General features: G+C 41.2%; 1 protein-coding gene and 1 non-coding gene across 3 annotated transcripts in view; one reads left to right on the top strand and one right to left on the bottom strand.

Annotated features, from left to right (window-relative positions):
- The window catches only part of YES1 (YES proto-oncogene 1, Src family tyrosine kinase), a 77,942-nt gene that overhangs the window by 8,476 nt on the left and 55,793 nt on the right, over window positions 1-13,673 (top strand). The gene's annotated exons all lie outside the window — the stretch shown is intronic.
- Window positions 3,562-3,695, bottom strand: LOC115871694. Its single transcript, XR_004047418.1, has one exon. It is a non-coding gene; the product is annotated as a small nucleolar RNA SNORA42/SNORA80 family (small nucleolar RNA).

A 13,673-nucleotide genomic window follows, 5' to 3' on the forward strand; every position in this document is an offset into this window, starting at 1 on the left:
TAGCCGGGCACCATCAGCTTTCTTCACCACATTTGCTTATTCACCCGCTTTGTCTTCAGCGGTTGTGTCAGGAAGGTGAGCATCATAGAATGCTGTTGGCCACTCTTAACTGAAGTTCAGTGGGTGTTTTTTTGGTTATGTTTTGTTTTAATGAGTAGAACATTAATCAGAAAAGCAGGAATTCACAGTAAATGTGAAGTAGAAGAACCTCTTAGGATCTTGTCACGGGATAAATAGGATTTTTAGAATGACTGTCACTGAGAAGAAATATTGGATGACAGCATAGGTGATTCTTAGACATAAATTCACAGTCATGGAATCCGAAACTTAGGCAAGCTGCAATAGTAGGTGACAGAGAACACGTAGGATGCTTTCTTCTTCATTTCTAATTTCTCTAACAAGCTGATGCTCCTCAGGTTAGAAAAGGCAGAACAAAACGGAAGAAAGTAAGAGTGCCCCGGCTTACATGATTTCAAGCCTCTGGGTCCAGAAGAATTCTATCTCAAAGTTCTGCCAAATATTTCTGATATCCCCGGGTTCTGTAAGTTTTTGAGAAATTATAGAAACAGATAACTCAGAAGAAGGAAACATTATTAAATAAATGATGCCTTAAAACAGCGGTTCTCAACCTGTGGGTCGTGCCCTCTTTGGGGGTCAAACAACCCTTTCAGAGGGGTCGCCCGATTCACAACAGTAGCAAAATTACAGTTATGAAGTAGCAGTGAAAATAATTTTATGGGTGGGGGGGTCACCACAACATGAGGAACTACATTAAAGGGTCACAGCATTAGGAAGGTTGAGAACCACTGCCTTAAAGGGCGAATTTAAATAAACGCAAACACTAAGTGGTCTTTGATTCCTGAAAAAATTCTAGAATACTTTGTAAGGCAGGCATTTTGCTACTGTTTATAAACAGTTCAACTGTGTAGAAAAGTGATGTTAGCAGCAGGGCACACCAGACTGACCATCATTGAAGCACTTTCTTCTGGCTTTGAGTCAGTGCTGAATCCGGATCCTCTCTCTATCGGGGATACTGTTTCCTGTGCTGAGAGTGCTTGGACCGGATAAGCTGAATTTATTTTGTCGCTTGTTTTATTTTCTCCTTTCCACAGTTCTTCCGATGTTCTGATGACATAAGGAACCTTGGAGGCACTGCAGGTTAGGCGTTGAGCACTTCAAACCCAGCAGCAGCTCTGCAGGAGAAAGATGAGACCGGCTGCTCCCATAAAGATTTACAGTGTTAGAAACCTGGTAGAAAGTTGCAATGAGCTGGAATGGACTTTTGGCAGTAGATTTGGTGTTTAATGGCATGAAACTCACTGCCAATGAGTGGATTCCGACTCCTAGTGACTATAGTACAGAGCAGAACTCTAGCTCAGGGTTTCTTTCAGAGACTGGAAATCTTCACGGGAGCAGACGGCTTCATCTTTCTCCCATGGGTTTGAACTGCCAACTTAACGTTACCCAGAAACCCACTGTCATGGAGTTGATTCCAACTCATAGTGACCCTGTATAGGGTTTCCAAGCTTGTAAATCTTTATGGACAAAGAGCCTCATCTTTATCTCTTGGAGTGACTGGTGGGTTTGGACTGTGGACCTTGTGGTTAGCCGTCCAACACTAACCCTACAGCACCCCCAGGGATCCTTCACAGTTCAATATTTAACCCACCAAGGCTCCAGTAACATAATCTTCAAAAACTTACTGCCATTGAGTCAATTATGCCTCACTGAGACCCTATGTAGTGTTTTTAAGAATCAAAAATCTCACCTTTCTCCCAGAGAGCAGCTGGTGGGTTTGAACTACTAACCTTGTGGTTAATAGCTCACCACTTACCTCTATGGTGTCACCAGGACTCCTTAATGATATGATAGGCATTGCTTTATCTTTTTGGTGGTATTCAGAACCAAGGATATTAATAGGTTTAAAGCTGTTTTGTATAATTTTAGGTTTTCTTCATTCTTTTTTGCTCCACACAGGCTAATAGTTGCACCAGTTTGGCTGTTCTTATGCATTTACTTTTCCATATGAACTGAATTGTGATTTTTTTTTAGGTTGATAATAGTATTTTGATTTAGGAAGAATAGACGCTTTATAATAATGAACCTTGCCATCCAAAAATGCAATGTTTCTATTATTTATACATTGGAGCGCTAACTGCAGGGTCAGCAGATGAAATGCACCAGCTACTCCTAGGGATTCTGCCCCCAGCAGGATCATAGGGAGAGCCTCAGGAACCCTGTCGCAGAATTCTCCTCTGCCCTATGGGGTCCCTGTGAGTAAGAATTGACTTGGTGGTAGTGGGTTTTGGTTTGGGTCCTGTATCTCCCACAGCATTCCTTTTTTTTTTAGCTCACGGAATAGTATTGATTATTATTTGTGTGTGTGTGTGTGTGTGTGTGTGTGTGTGTGTTTTGTGATTTGGGTGAAAGCAAATTGGTTTTCCATGCAGCAGTTAGGACACGTTTTGTATTGTGGACCTGGATTAGAATCCCACAGTATATAACACCACTTTTCCTGCTGTTTCTCTGTGTTTACACTTTTCATGCATCCTCCTTTCCTGTCACTTCCTGCCTTCTGTGCTTTATTGCTGCCTATATGCTGTCCTTTTGAGCTCATATGGTTGACCGTTTTAAGGAGTACATTTTTCTCTGGCTTGATGGTTCCCTTTGTAGGCCTGTCTTCCTTTGGCTGAAAGTTGAACCCCAGGAGTGAGTTTAGTTCCAGGCTTGAAGAGTGTCTAAGGGCCATTGTCTCAGGGATTCTACCGGTCTCTCTCAGACCGTTAAGCCTGGTCTTTAAAAAATATTTTGAGTTTGTTTCCTCCTTTTCTCTTCCATTCTACCTTGAACTTCCTATTGTGATCCCTTTCGGAATGGTCCAGAGTAGTAGCTGGGCACCCTCTAGTTCTTCTGGTCATGGGGTGTGGAGGCTGGGGTTCGTGTGGTCCATCCATTAGCTCTTTGCACTAATTATTTTCATACGTCTTTGATTTTTTTTAAAGGATCCCTGGTAGCTCTGTGGAATAATTCATTGGGCTGGTGGCAGCAGGCTGGTGGTTCAAATGCACCAGCTCCCCTGCAGTAGAAAGATGAGTTTCTCTGCTCCCATAAAGATTTATCGTCTCCATGAGTGGGAATGGGTTCCCTGGCAGTGGTGGATGAGCCAAAATTGACTAAAGGCAGTGGGCATTCGTGGGTTGATTTTCTTCCCTCTTTGCTGTGGACAGAGGAGACTGCTGTGACTGGCTGGCCAATCCCAAGCTTTTAAGACCCAGTCACTACTCCCTAAAGTAGGACGTAGACCATTGTCTTGGTGCGTTCTGTTAGGCCAGTTGACCTTCCTGTCCCTGAGAGTACGGTCCTGAGCCCCCAGGCCCAGGGATGTTTTCCTTAATATAGACTCTGAGCACTTTTTGCTTAAGCTTATTCATAGGTATCACTTTGTGTGTGGTTAAAAAACCAAAAACAATGTGTTACTTAAAAACAATTAGAGTTTTGAGACTAGTATAAAGAACTCTTGGATACTTGTGACGACGATTTACCAACTTTTTTTTTTTTTTTTACTGTGCAACCCGCTTCAGTGCCTGAAGCCCCTGGGGTAAAGCCAGGCAATGGTTCGGGGTTACAATTTGCTTTGGCCTGGGACACTGTGAGAGGCCCATGGGACCAGACCTGCCATAAATCCAAACCCATGTTGAGAGTTACCAACTTTTAACACTTTGTCACACTTGTATTATCATTCCGTTTGTGAATAAGACATTGTCTTACAGAACACTTGTATTGAATTCAGAAGCTCTACTGGTAGACATGGTTACTTGTTGGGCTGCTAACCTCAGGCCAGGTGCTGGAACCCCCCAGCCGCTCCAGGAGAGAAAGAGGAGGCTGTTTATGCTTCCATAACGATTTACACCTTTGGGAACATGTACTTTGATTTCTTGTTTGCTGCTTCCATGAGCATTGATTTAGATCCAAGCAAGACAAAATCCTTGACAATTTCAACCTTTTCTCCATTTATTTTGATGTTACCAATTAGTCCAGTTGTAAGGATTTTTATCTTCTTTAGATTGAGTTGTAATCCATATTGAAGGCTGCAATTCCTTTTTTTCCCCCCTCAAGTCTTTTTTTAAATCACTTTATTGGGAGCTCTTAAAGATATTATAATAGTCCAAAATTCAATTAAATCAAGCATAATTGTACTGTTGCTACCACTATCAGTCTCAAAATATTTTCTTCTTGATCTCTTTGATATTAGCTCCCCTTTATCCTCTCCCATCTCTACCCTACCCCCTAGGAACCCGTGTATATTGTTGTTTTATATATACTGTTTATTTATTTGCCACATCTTACACCAGTCAATGTAATAGTTCGCCTGTAATTCTATTATTCATTCCCCTCAAGTGGGGCTATTCAGTCATTATTGCTGTCAGCTCCCCCTCCCCTCCCCCTTCCCTTCAGAATCATTACTCCTGTTGCTGTTTCCATTTTCTTTTTCCTTTTACTGTTTCTGAAGGGTTATCTATCTTGGCTTTCATGCATCGAATGATCTTAAATATACAAATGAACATACGCAGGTCTAACAAGATTTAATGAAGTAAAAGAAAAGCCATCAAAGTAAAGGGAGGAAATATTAAAGGACTAGAGGATATTTATATGTTTCATCAGTGCTATATGCAATCCCTCCCATGTGGCCCTTCTGTGAAGGACTGTCCAATTATCTTACAGGAGGGTTTGGTGTCTCCACTTTGTCCACGCTCCTTCACATCAATTTGAGTGCTTGTTTTTGAGCTTGTGATACCTATTCCCATTGACACCTCATGACCACACAGGCGAGTGTGCTTCTTTTGTGTGGGCTTTGTTGCTTCTATGCTAGATGGCTGCTAGTTTATCTTCAGGCCTTTAAGACTCCAGATACTATATCTTTTAATAGTCAAGCACCAAAAAAACAAACAAACAAAAAATAGCCAAGCACCATCAGCTTTCTTCACCACATTGGCTTATGTACCCATTTTTGTCTTCAGCAATCATGCTGGGAAGGTGAATATCATACAGTGCAACATTATTATAACAAACCGTTCTTGTACTGAGGTAAGATTTAAGTAGAGGCTCAAAGTCCATCTGCGTTTCTGTTGTATGTACATGTATATACATATATAGACAAATACACCTATCTTTATATATTTATATATAAAGTGGTTCAAATCCTCCTCACTTTCACCAAGCAAGTTTTGTCATCTGTATATCACAGCTTGTTTAAGTCTTCCCCGATCATGATGCCACAATCTTCTTCATATAAGTCACCTTCTACGATGATTTTCTCAGGATACAGATTGAGTTAAGTATGTTGAGAGGATGCAACCCTGATGCACACCTTTCCCCATGAGCACAATGAAGTGTACTGGAATTCCCATTCTTCTCAAGGTTATTCATAGTTTATTATGATCCACACAGTCAAACGCCTTGACAGAATCAATAAATCACAAGCAAACATCTTTCTGGTATTCTCTGCTTTGAGTCAAGAGCTATCTGACATCAGCGGTGATCAACCCTGTTCTACACCCTCTTCTGACTCTGGCGGAACCTCTGGTAGTTCCCTGTTGATGTGCTGCTGCAACTGCTATTGCATGCTCTTCAGCAGACTTTTACTTGCATGTGGCAGCAGTGGTATTGTTCTATAGTGTGAGCATTCTGTCCGGTCACCTTTCTTTGGAGTGAATACAAAAACGGCTCTCTCGCAGTCAGTTGGTCAAGTAGCTGTCTTTCTAATATGTTGTATTAGGGATCTTTAGTGCAGTTGCCTCCTCCAGAAAAGCTCTCTGGTTAGTGACTGATAAGTGTAGGTATTTGCTGTTTGCTGGTTGTCCTGGGAGAAAATTCCCGAGGGTTGGAAGAGAGATCTACGTGACACAGAACCTCTTCACTAATTATTTCAGCTTTTTTCTCTCCATTTCTTGTCTCCTTAGGGACTCCAGACTATCTTTGTCAGGATTTAGCTGTTAGAAAAACATAAGAAAGAAACCTTTTCTTGGAATGAATTAAAGAGCAGTAAATATGAAAAAAAGTATAGCAAAATGTTATTATGATTCTGACTTGTGGCAATCCATGTGGGTCGGAGAGAACTGTGCTCCATGGAGTTGTCAGTGTTTCAAACTGCCGGCCATGCGGATCGCAGCTCATGCGTAACCACTACATTACAGGCTGACGTATTCTTGAACGTTTTAAATATTCATTCTCCACACAAGTGATATAATAACACGTGGGCCAAAATAATATGACAAATTTTTATATGATTTGTTCAACAAACGTTATGTGCTTGAGCTTTATATACTTTGAGCAAGCCATCACTGTTAAAACAGGTGTTATAATGGCAGGTAAGAGCACAAGATAGGAGGAGCGGGGAGGGAGGGGAAAAATGAGGACCTAATGCCGGGGGTTTAAATGGAGAGGAAATGTTTGAGAATGATGAGGGCAATGAATGTACAAATGCGCTTTACACAATTGTTGTATGTATGGATTGTGATAAGAGTTGTATGAGCCCCTAATAAAATGATTTTTAAAAAAAGTAAAGAAAAAAAAAGAGCACAAGATAGTATCAGGATTATAAAAATTCTTAATTTGTTGAGCCTGAATATAATTTTCACTGAGTACTTGTGACTTTCTGGATGGAACCCTTTTCTCCTTGATGTAGTAAACTTTGAAACAAAATATGTTTAAAATGTGTCCTTGTCCGCCTTAAATGTTGGCTTATATTTATCATTATTTTGTACTCATTTAAAAATGTTACTCCAGGATTGAAATCGTGCAGAAGTAAAGAGCCTTCCACATATTCTGCAGAAGGTCTGGCTTTAATTTAGGCTGTTCCAAGGAACTAGAGAGAGGATGTAAATTGTTATTTGTAGCCCAGAGTCGAGGCTTTTCCTGTGTTATGAAGTGTAGAAAGAAAACATCGACACTAATTTGATGCCAAGTTCGTCTCCTTTTAATGTGACAGCCTCATCCGACTCGAATAAAACCATTCATATTGGTTTTAATTAAGAAGTAATAACGACATAATATTGTGTTGTTTTAATAAAAATAAATATCACAAATATTATGATTTATAAATAAAAATTAATAATATTGTGATTTCAGTGAAGACGTACCTAACAGGTTAGGTGCCCGTTGATCTGTTTAATCACATCCACATTAAATTTTTACTCTAATATTTAACAAAAGCCAAAGCAGGCAAAATCATATAGCGATTTAAAATGCAGAAGAAATGAACTCTTTCAAAACATGAAGGGACTTCAAAAAGGTGAAGGAAAATTCTATCTTCCTGTTCCATTTTCCTTGACTTTTTGAAGCGTCCATGTATCAGGCTCAGAAACTCATGGGGGCAGTTGTACCATGGCCTACTAAAAAGTAAGTGATGGAAACAGTTGTTACTGTCCATTGTTCCTACACCCTGAGCTGATACAGCAATGTCAAGAGCGGCTGAAGTGCTCAGTGCATTTTGCTTTTCGCATACAGCTGCCGTCTTGTCGCCCACTTTATATTGCCTGGCGTTTTGTTGCGAAAGCAATGAAGTCATAAAGCATGATAAGATGTTCACACCCTAAAAGGAGATGCAGATCTCTGGTAAATTAACCTGAATCTGACATATTTCAATCTACTATGGAATGAGTTTGTTTTTACCTATAGTAAAATTTCCAGTGTGTTGCAGTCTTTTAATCTCCTCTCCCGTCAATTAAAGATCCCAGCTACAAATATTAAGGTGTCGAGCTGTGTTTGCCACTTGGGTGTAGGTCTAAATGTTGATGGTTAAAAGAATCTGCAGTTTGATTCTGCAAATTAAAAAAAAATTATGTCTGTACTATGCAGGGTGCTATAGAAGAACTTTGTCCTCTCCCAATTATCAATGAAGTATATTACGTCTTCAGAGAACCTGAAAGAAATTGTAAAAAGGGCATGGAAGGCAGGCATCTGCGCTCCTCATCTGACTTGAAGACGGAGCAGAATCAGCATCAGCCTGACTGAGTGCTGTTTGGCAGATGCCAGATGAGGCTGTGGTAACTCATTGTAGTGGCCACAGAGAACTCACATATTCACAGTGGTGTGGGCTTTATTAGTGAAGTTAACAATTTAGAATTAAACATGCTCAACACACAGGTCAGAACAACTCTGCCACATCATGTTCCCAGGCAGGCAGGCCGGCCAGGGCGCTGGCCTCTTTCTGGTCTTCGGAATCTCAGCTACCAGACCCCTTGGCCTTTGCCTTGCTCCTGCAAGGGTACAAAGCTCTTTTAGTGCTCCCATAAATTGTGAAATGGTATGTCACTCCAATACCTTTGGGGCATGTATTGGTAAACTTAGCCCAAAAGCACTCAGCTCTTGTTCCTGGACCAATAAACTTAGCTCAATTGCCTGGACACATCTCACTCAATAAAGAAGTCTCCTGCCCAAAGGCACATAGGATTCTTTAGATGACGCATACCCAGCTCATTCACTATCTTCAAATTGATTCTAATTCCATATAGGTCAGGATCTAATTACCCCTGTGAGTTTCTGAGACTTTAACTCTTTAAGGGAAAAGAAAGATTATTCATTTCCCACAGAGTGGCTGGTGGTTTTGAACTGGGGAGCTAACAAATAGCAGCTTAAGTAACCACTACTCCACCAGGGCAGGTCACATTTTATACCCAGTGTGTTAGTCCGGGTAGACTAGAGAAACAAATTTATGGACACTAATGTGTATAAGAAAGAGTTTTATATCTTAAGAGTAATTGTACATTAAGAAAATATCCTAGCCCAGTCCAGATTGATTTCATAAGTCAAATATTAGCCCATATTTTTGATACCAATCTATAAATTCCTCTTTCAGACTCATGCAACCTATGCAATGACACCAGATGCAGGAAGATCATAGGCCAGTGGGTGGAAAGTCTTGTGGATCCAGTGTCAGAAGAAGCATCTCAGTGCTGGCAGGGTTCTCCACGTGGCTTCTTCAACTCGAGGGCTCTAGCGTAGCTCCATGTGTCTTCTCAACAGGAATGTCTCGCAGGGAGCGTGTGTGTGCCTTGTCTCCAGCGAGCTATTTATCTCCTCAGTGCCTCAAAATGAGGTCATCAAGCTGTGACCTGATTGACAGACTAAACTCCACCCCTTCACTCTTAAGTCTCAAATCGACAACAGATTATATAACTACCACACCCAGCAAGATGGCAAAATTGACCAATACCCATGTTAGAGTCATAAGTTTTTAAAATCACAATTAACCCTGTTAACAATCACTCACAACTGAATCATAATTTCCTGTCAATATTTCCCCTTGCTATCTCACTCAGACCCATCAGGACAAGAGGAAACATACTTCATCTGCAAGATCCTACCCAGTTGTTAGTTATAAAAACTTTGGCAGTTGTTATTGTTGTCAAGTGCAACTCAGAGCAACCTTTGTACCACAACACTATGGGGTCTTGAGCCATCCTGGTAATCGTTATGTTGGAGTCCATTGGTGTAACCACAGTGTCGAGTCCTCTCATCAGGAGTCTTCCTCCTGTTGCTGCCCTTTCACTTTGCCAAGCGTGATGTCCTTTGCCAGGTTCTAGTGTCTCTTGTTAACGTGTCCAAAGTAAGTGAGATAAAGTCTCAGCATCTTCACTTCGCAGGGATATTTTGGCTGTATTTCTTTAAACACAAAATTATTTGTTCATCTGGTAGTCCCTGGCACTTCAGTATTCTTCACCAACACCGTAATTCAAATGCATCAATTCTTCTTCAGTCTTTCGCATGCATATAAAGTGATTGAAAATATCTTGGCTTGCGTCAGGCACCCTTTAGTCCTCAAAGTGACATTCTTGTTCTTTAGCAATCTAAGGTCTTGTGCAGTAGATTTGCCCAATGCAATATGTCCTTTGGTTTCGTGACTGCTGCTTCCATGAGCATTGCTTGCATATCCTAGCAAGATGAAATCCTTACCAGCTTCAATCTTTTCTCCATTGATCATGATGTTACTTGTTGGTCCAGTTTATAAAGATTTCGGTGTTCTTTACTTCAAGTTATAATCCGGATGAAAACTGCAGTCCTTGATGTTCATCAGCAAGTCCTTCAGCGTCCTTGCTTTCAGGAAGGAAAGCTGTCTCATCTGCAGATCGAAGATTGTTAATGCACGTTCTTCCAATCCTTATGCCATCTTCTTCTTCGTGTAGTCTGATTCCTAGGATTATTTGCTCAGCTTACAGGTAGAGTAAGTATAGTTAGTGAAAGGATATAACCCTAATATATACCTTTCCTGATTTTAAGCCACGCCTTATTCTCTTGTTCTATTTGAACAACATCCTCCTGGTCCCTGTACATGTTATCAAGAGCACAATGAAGTATTCTAGAATGTCCATTCATAAAAAGAACATCTCAAGATCTATCTTGAAATACAGTGCTGCTTGTGATAGGACAATGTCTATATGCACACAGTGAAATATGGTCTATTATGCTCGATGTGTAAATGGCCTGGGGGCCCTAACTGACCTGGCTTCCCTGTAGGGTTACTGTGAGTTGGGATCAACTTGATGACAATGAGTGAGTTTCTGTTTTTCCTGTTACCACAAGGCAGACATCAGGCCTCCCTCCACCCTCCCATCTTTCTTTTATCCATTCTGACACCACCTGTTCCTCTCACAGCACTCTCCTGTGTTGGGTTTGATCATGAATTACAATGGGCAAACAGAACTCACAGACGGTACTCACGATTAAGGGGGGTGTATTAGGAAAGGTAACAAGTTACCACAATCCAGGATCGGAACACATCAAGGCTACAGTCATCGGTCCACAGCAGCATCTCTCCTCAGTCTGCAGCCCAGTGGCGCTGTAGCCCTCAGCCACTTGCTTGGTCCACTGGCCTTTGTTTCCGTGGGCCAGGAAGCCAGCCTACTCACTGCCTTGCCTCCCCGTCTCCCAGTTTCAGTTTTGCCCTGTAATTTCAGGGCTACAGCCTCTGGTTCCTTGAGCTTCCGCCACTTAGGCAGATTGCTTATTCCAGTGGTCCTGGGACTTCTATTTCTGAGGCTTTTATACAGGGGAACGGCCTTGATAGAGGCACACAATATCTCCCAAGAAACAAAGGGTGGTGTCTTGGTTTACACCCTCGCGTAAAGAAGAGACTTAGAATGCATCCCATCTTAATCTTGTAACAGGAAACTGTCTCCCAAATGGGATTATACAATAAACCAAACAAAAAAGATTCTGGCTAAAAGGGTCATGTTAAATAATTGACAACATCTCACCGGGTATGACAGATTCCAGAGGAAATCGTTCGTCGTGAATGATACACATTTATAAAAGTGAATGCCATAGCTACTGTACTGAAATTGTTCACAGAATTGATTTTGTTTTAATATCTAAGTACATGGGGGGGCGGTGTGTTCAAAAATGAGATTTTTCCTTGAACTTTCTGAAGTGCTTGTATTTGGGTCAAAATAATACAGTATAACAATTCAGTTTAATTCAGAATGCATTTTAATTCACTTAAAGATGGGGAAAAATCGGTATAAAAATTGCCGGTGTTTTAGCTACCTTAAAAAGATATAATGTTTAAATAGAGCAAAAGTTACATTTAAGAAATATTTTAAAACATTAGCTTAGATTTTTTCTTTACAAAATCCATTATTAGAACTTTAATGGTGCCATAATTTTTAAAAAGCGTAACAATCATAATAAATGTTGCCGAACAGGAGCTTGTGGTGTAGTGGTTACTTGTTGCGTTACTTGCTAACTGTAAGGTCAGCAGTTCAGAACCCCCCAGCAGCTCCAAGGGCTTTTTACTCCCATAGTTATAGCCGTGGAAACTCACAAGGGCAGGTCTACCCTGCCCTCTGGGGTCCCTATGAGTTTGTGTGGAGTCCATGGCAGTGAGTTGGATTTTAAAACTGTTGCAGAAAGTTAACCATAGTTTTCAACCAGTTCATTCTAGTCCGACCCCCTGCTGAGAATGTGCATTTCTACTCCAGGTATAGTTCAAAGCCCTCTGGCTAACTCTAACAATAGACAAATCTTTTTCCAGGTTTCCTTATTCTTCATGCATCACTTAAATTAAGCACTTATCAAATACTCCTTCCCTTCCCTCCAGTGGGAAAAAAGGGGAACATGCTTCCATGTGTGGTGGTGTGACAAAGAAAGAAATCACCCACTCACCCCCCACCCATCTCCTGCCATTGAGCCCTGCTGATCTTGGTTGTGCGCAGGCCGGCCCAGCTTCTGACCGAATTCTCGTTCTCATTCAGGGACATTTGAAAACAGTTTGGTTTCCCAGTGCCCTCTGAATAGGCTGGACCCAATACAATGCCAGCCACAGCCCGCCACCAGGACGCATCTTTGACAGCATTTCTTTCCCCTTCTAGCCAGGTAAAAGTTCTTGCTCTCTGAAGATAAACACTTCAGAGTTTGGTCAGGAAGGAGAAGCTGGTAACTCCTACTAGTTTATTTCTTTATCTGAGACCTAATTAGAATGAGTATTGTTCGACCCATTGATTCAATCACTTTCTTTTACTTTGAGAGAAATTAGAACATTCTCTTAACTCAGAAGTGTTATATTGCTTAGTGTAGAATTACCTTTAAATTGTGATAAAGTTTGAACCAATTCACTGAGCTGTAACAGATCAGTATAATTTTTATTACAGTATATTGGTTGCAAGTAAGAGCACAGTGGTAGTGTTGCCAATCAGTTGATTTTAAAATTATCTTGTACAATCCTGGAAGGCCCAGTGTAGTCACCAAGTGTCTTAAAAAGTGGACGTGACAGGCAGAAGCTCAAAGAAAGAAATGTCATAATTGAAGCAAGGTCAACGAGTGGCTGGCTTTAAACATGGACTAATGGGCTCTAAGAATGCAGGCCCACAGATGTTCTCTTAGAAAACTCTCATAAGGGAGTCCAGCTCTGGTCAGTGCCTTGATCTTAGCCCAGGGATAATACATATATATTTGTTTAGTCACTAAATTTGTGATAATTTGTTAAGGCAGCATTAGAAAACTGAATATACAAGGGGTTAACCCCCCCACCCCCCCAAAAATGGGAAAAAAACTGCTGGATGGAGCTTTTGTAGTACACATTCTTCCCCCTAGGTGAGCGAGCATGGAGCAACTCCCTCTGCGTTAGTGCACCCAGTGGTGTCGCCTGGGAAGGTTCCTTCTGGTCACAGTGAATTTTGTTGTAAAAGCAGTTTCCCTCGAACCGTGTTTTTTGTGATGGCCAATTTAAGAGAACAGCTTGTGGCTGTGAAATTTTCTTTCTTTTTTTAAAATCGTTTTATTAGGGGCTCATACAACTCATCACAATCTGTATATACATCAATTGTGTAAAGCACATTTGTACGTTCATTGCCCTCAAAACATTTGCTCTCCACTTAAGCCCCTGGCATCAGGTCCTCATTTTCCCCTCCCTTCCCACTCCCCGCTTACCCATGAGCCTTGATAATTTATAAATTATTATTTTGTCGTATCTTGCCCTGTCCGACATCTACCTTCACCCACTTTTCTGTTGTCCGTCCCCCAGGGAGGGAGTCACATGTAGATCCTTATAATCTGTTCCCTCTTTCCAACCCATTCTCCCTCTATGCTCCCAGTATCGCCACTCACACCACTGGTCCTGAAGGGATCATCCGCCCTGGATTCCCTGTGTTTCCAGTTCCTATCTGTACCAGTGTACA

Source organism: Echinops telfairi, unplaced genomic scaffold (assembly GCF_000313985.2).
Source record: "Echinops telfairi isolate 266 unplaced genomic scaffold, ASM31398v2 ScPeMD7_7400;HRSCAF=8409, whole genome shotgun sequence".
NCBI lineage: Eukaryota > Metazoa > Chordata > Mammalia > Afrosoricida > Tenrecidae > Echinops > Echinops telfairi.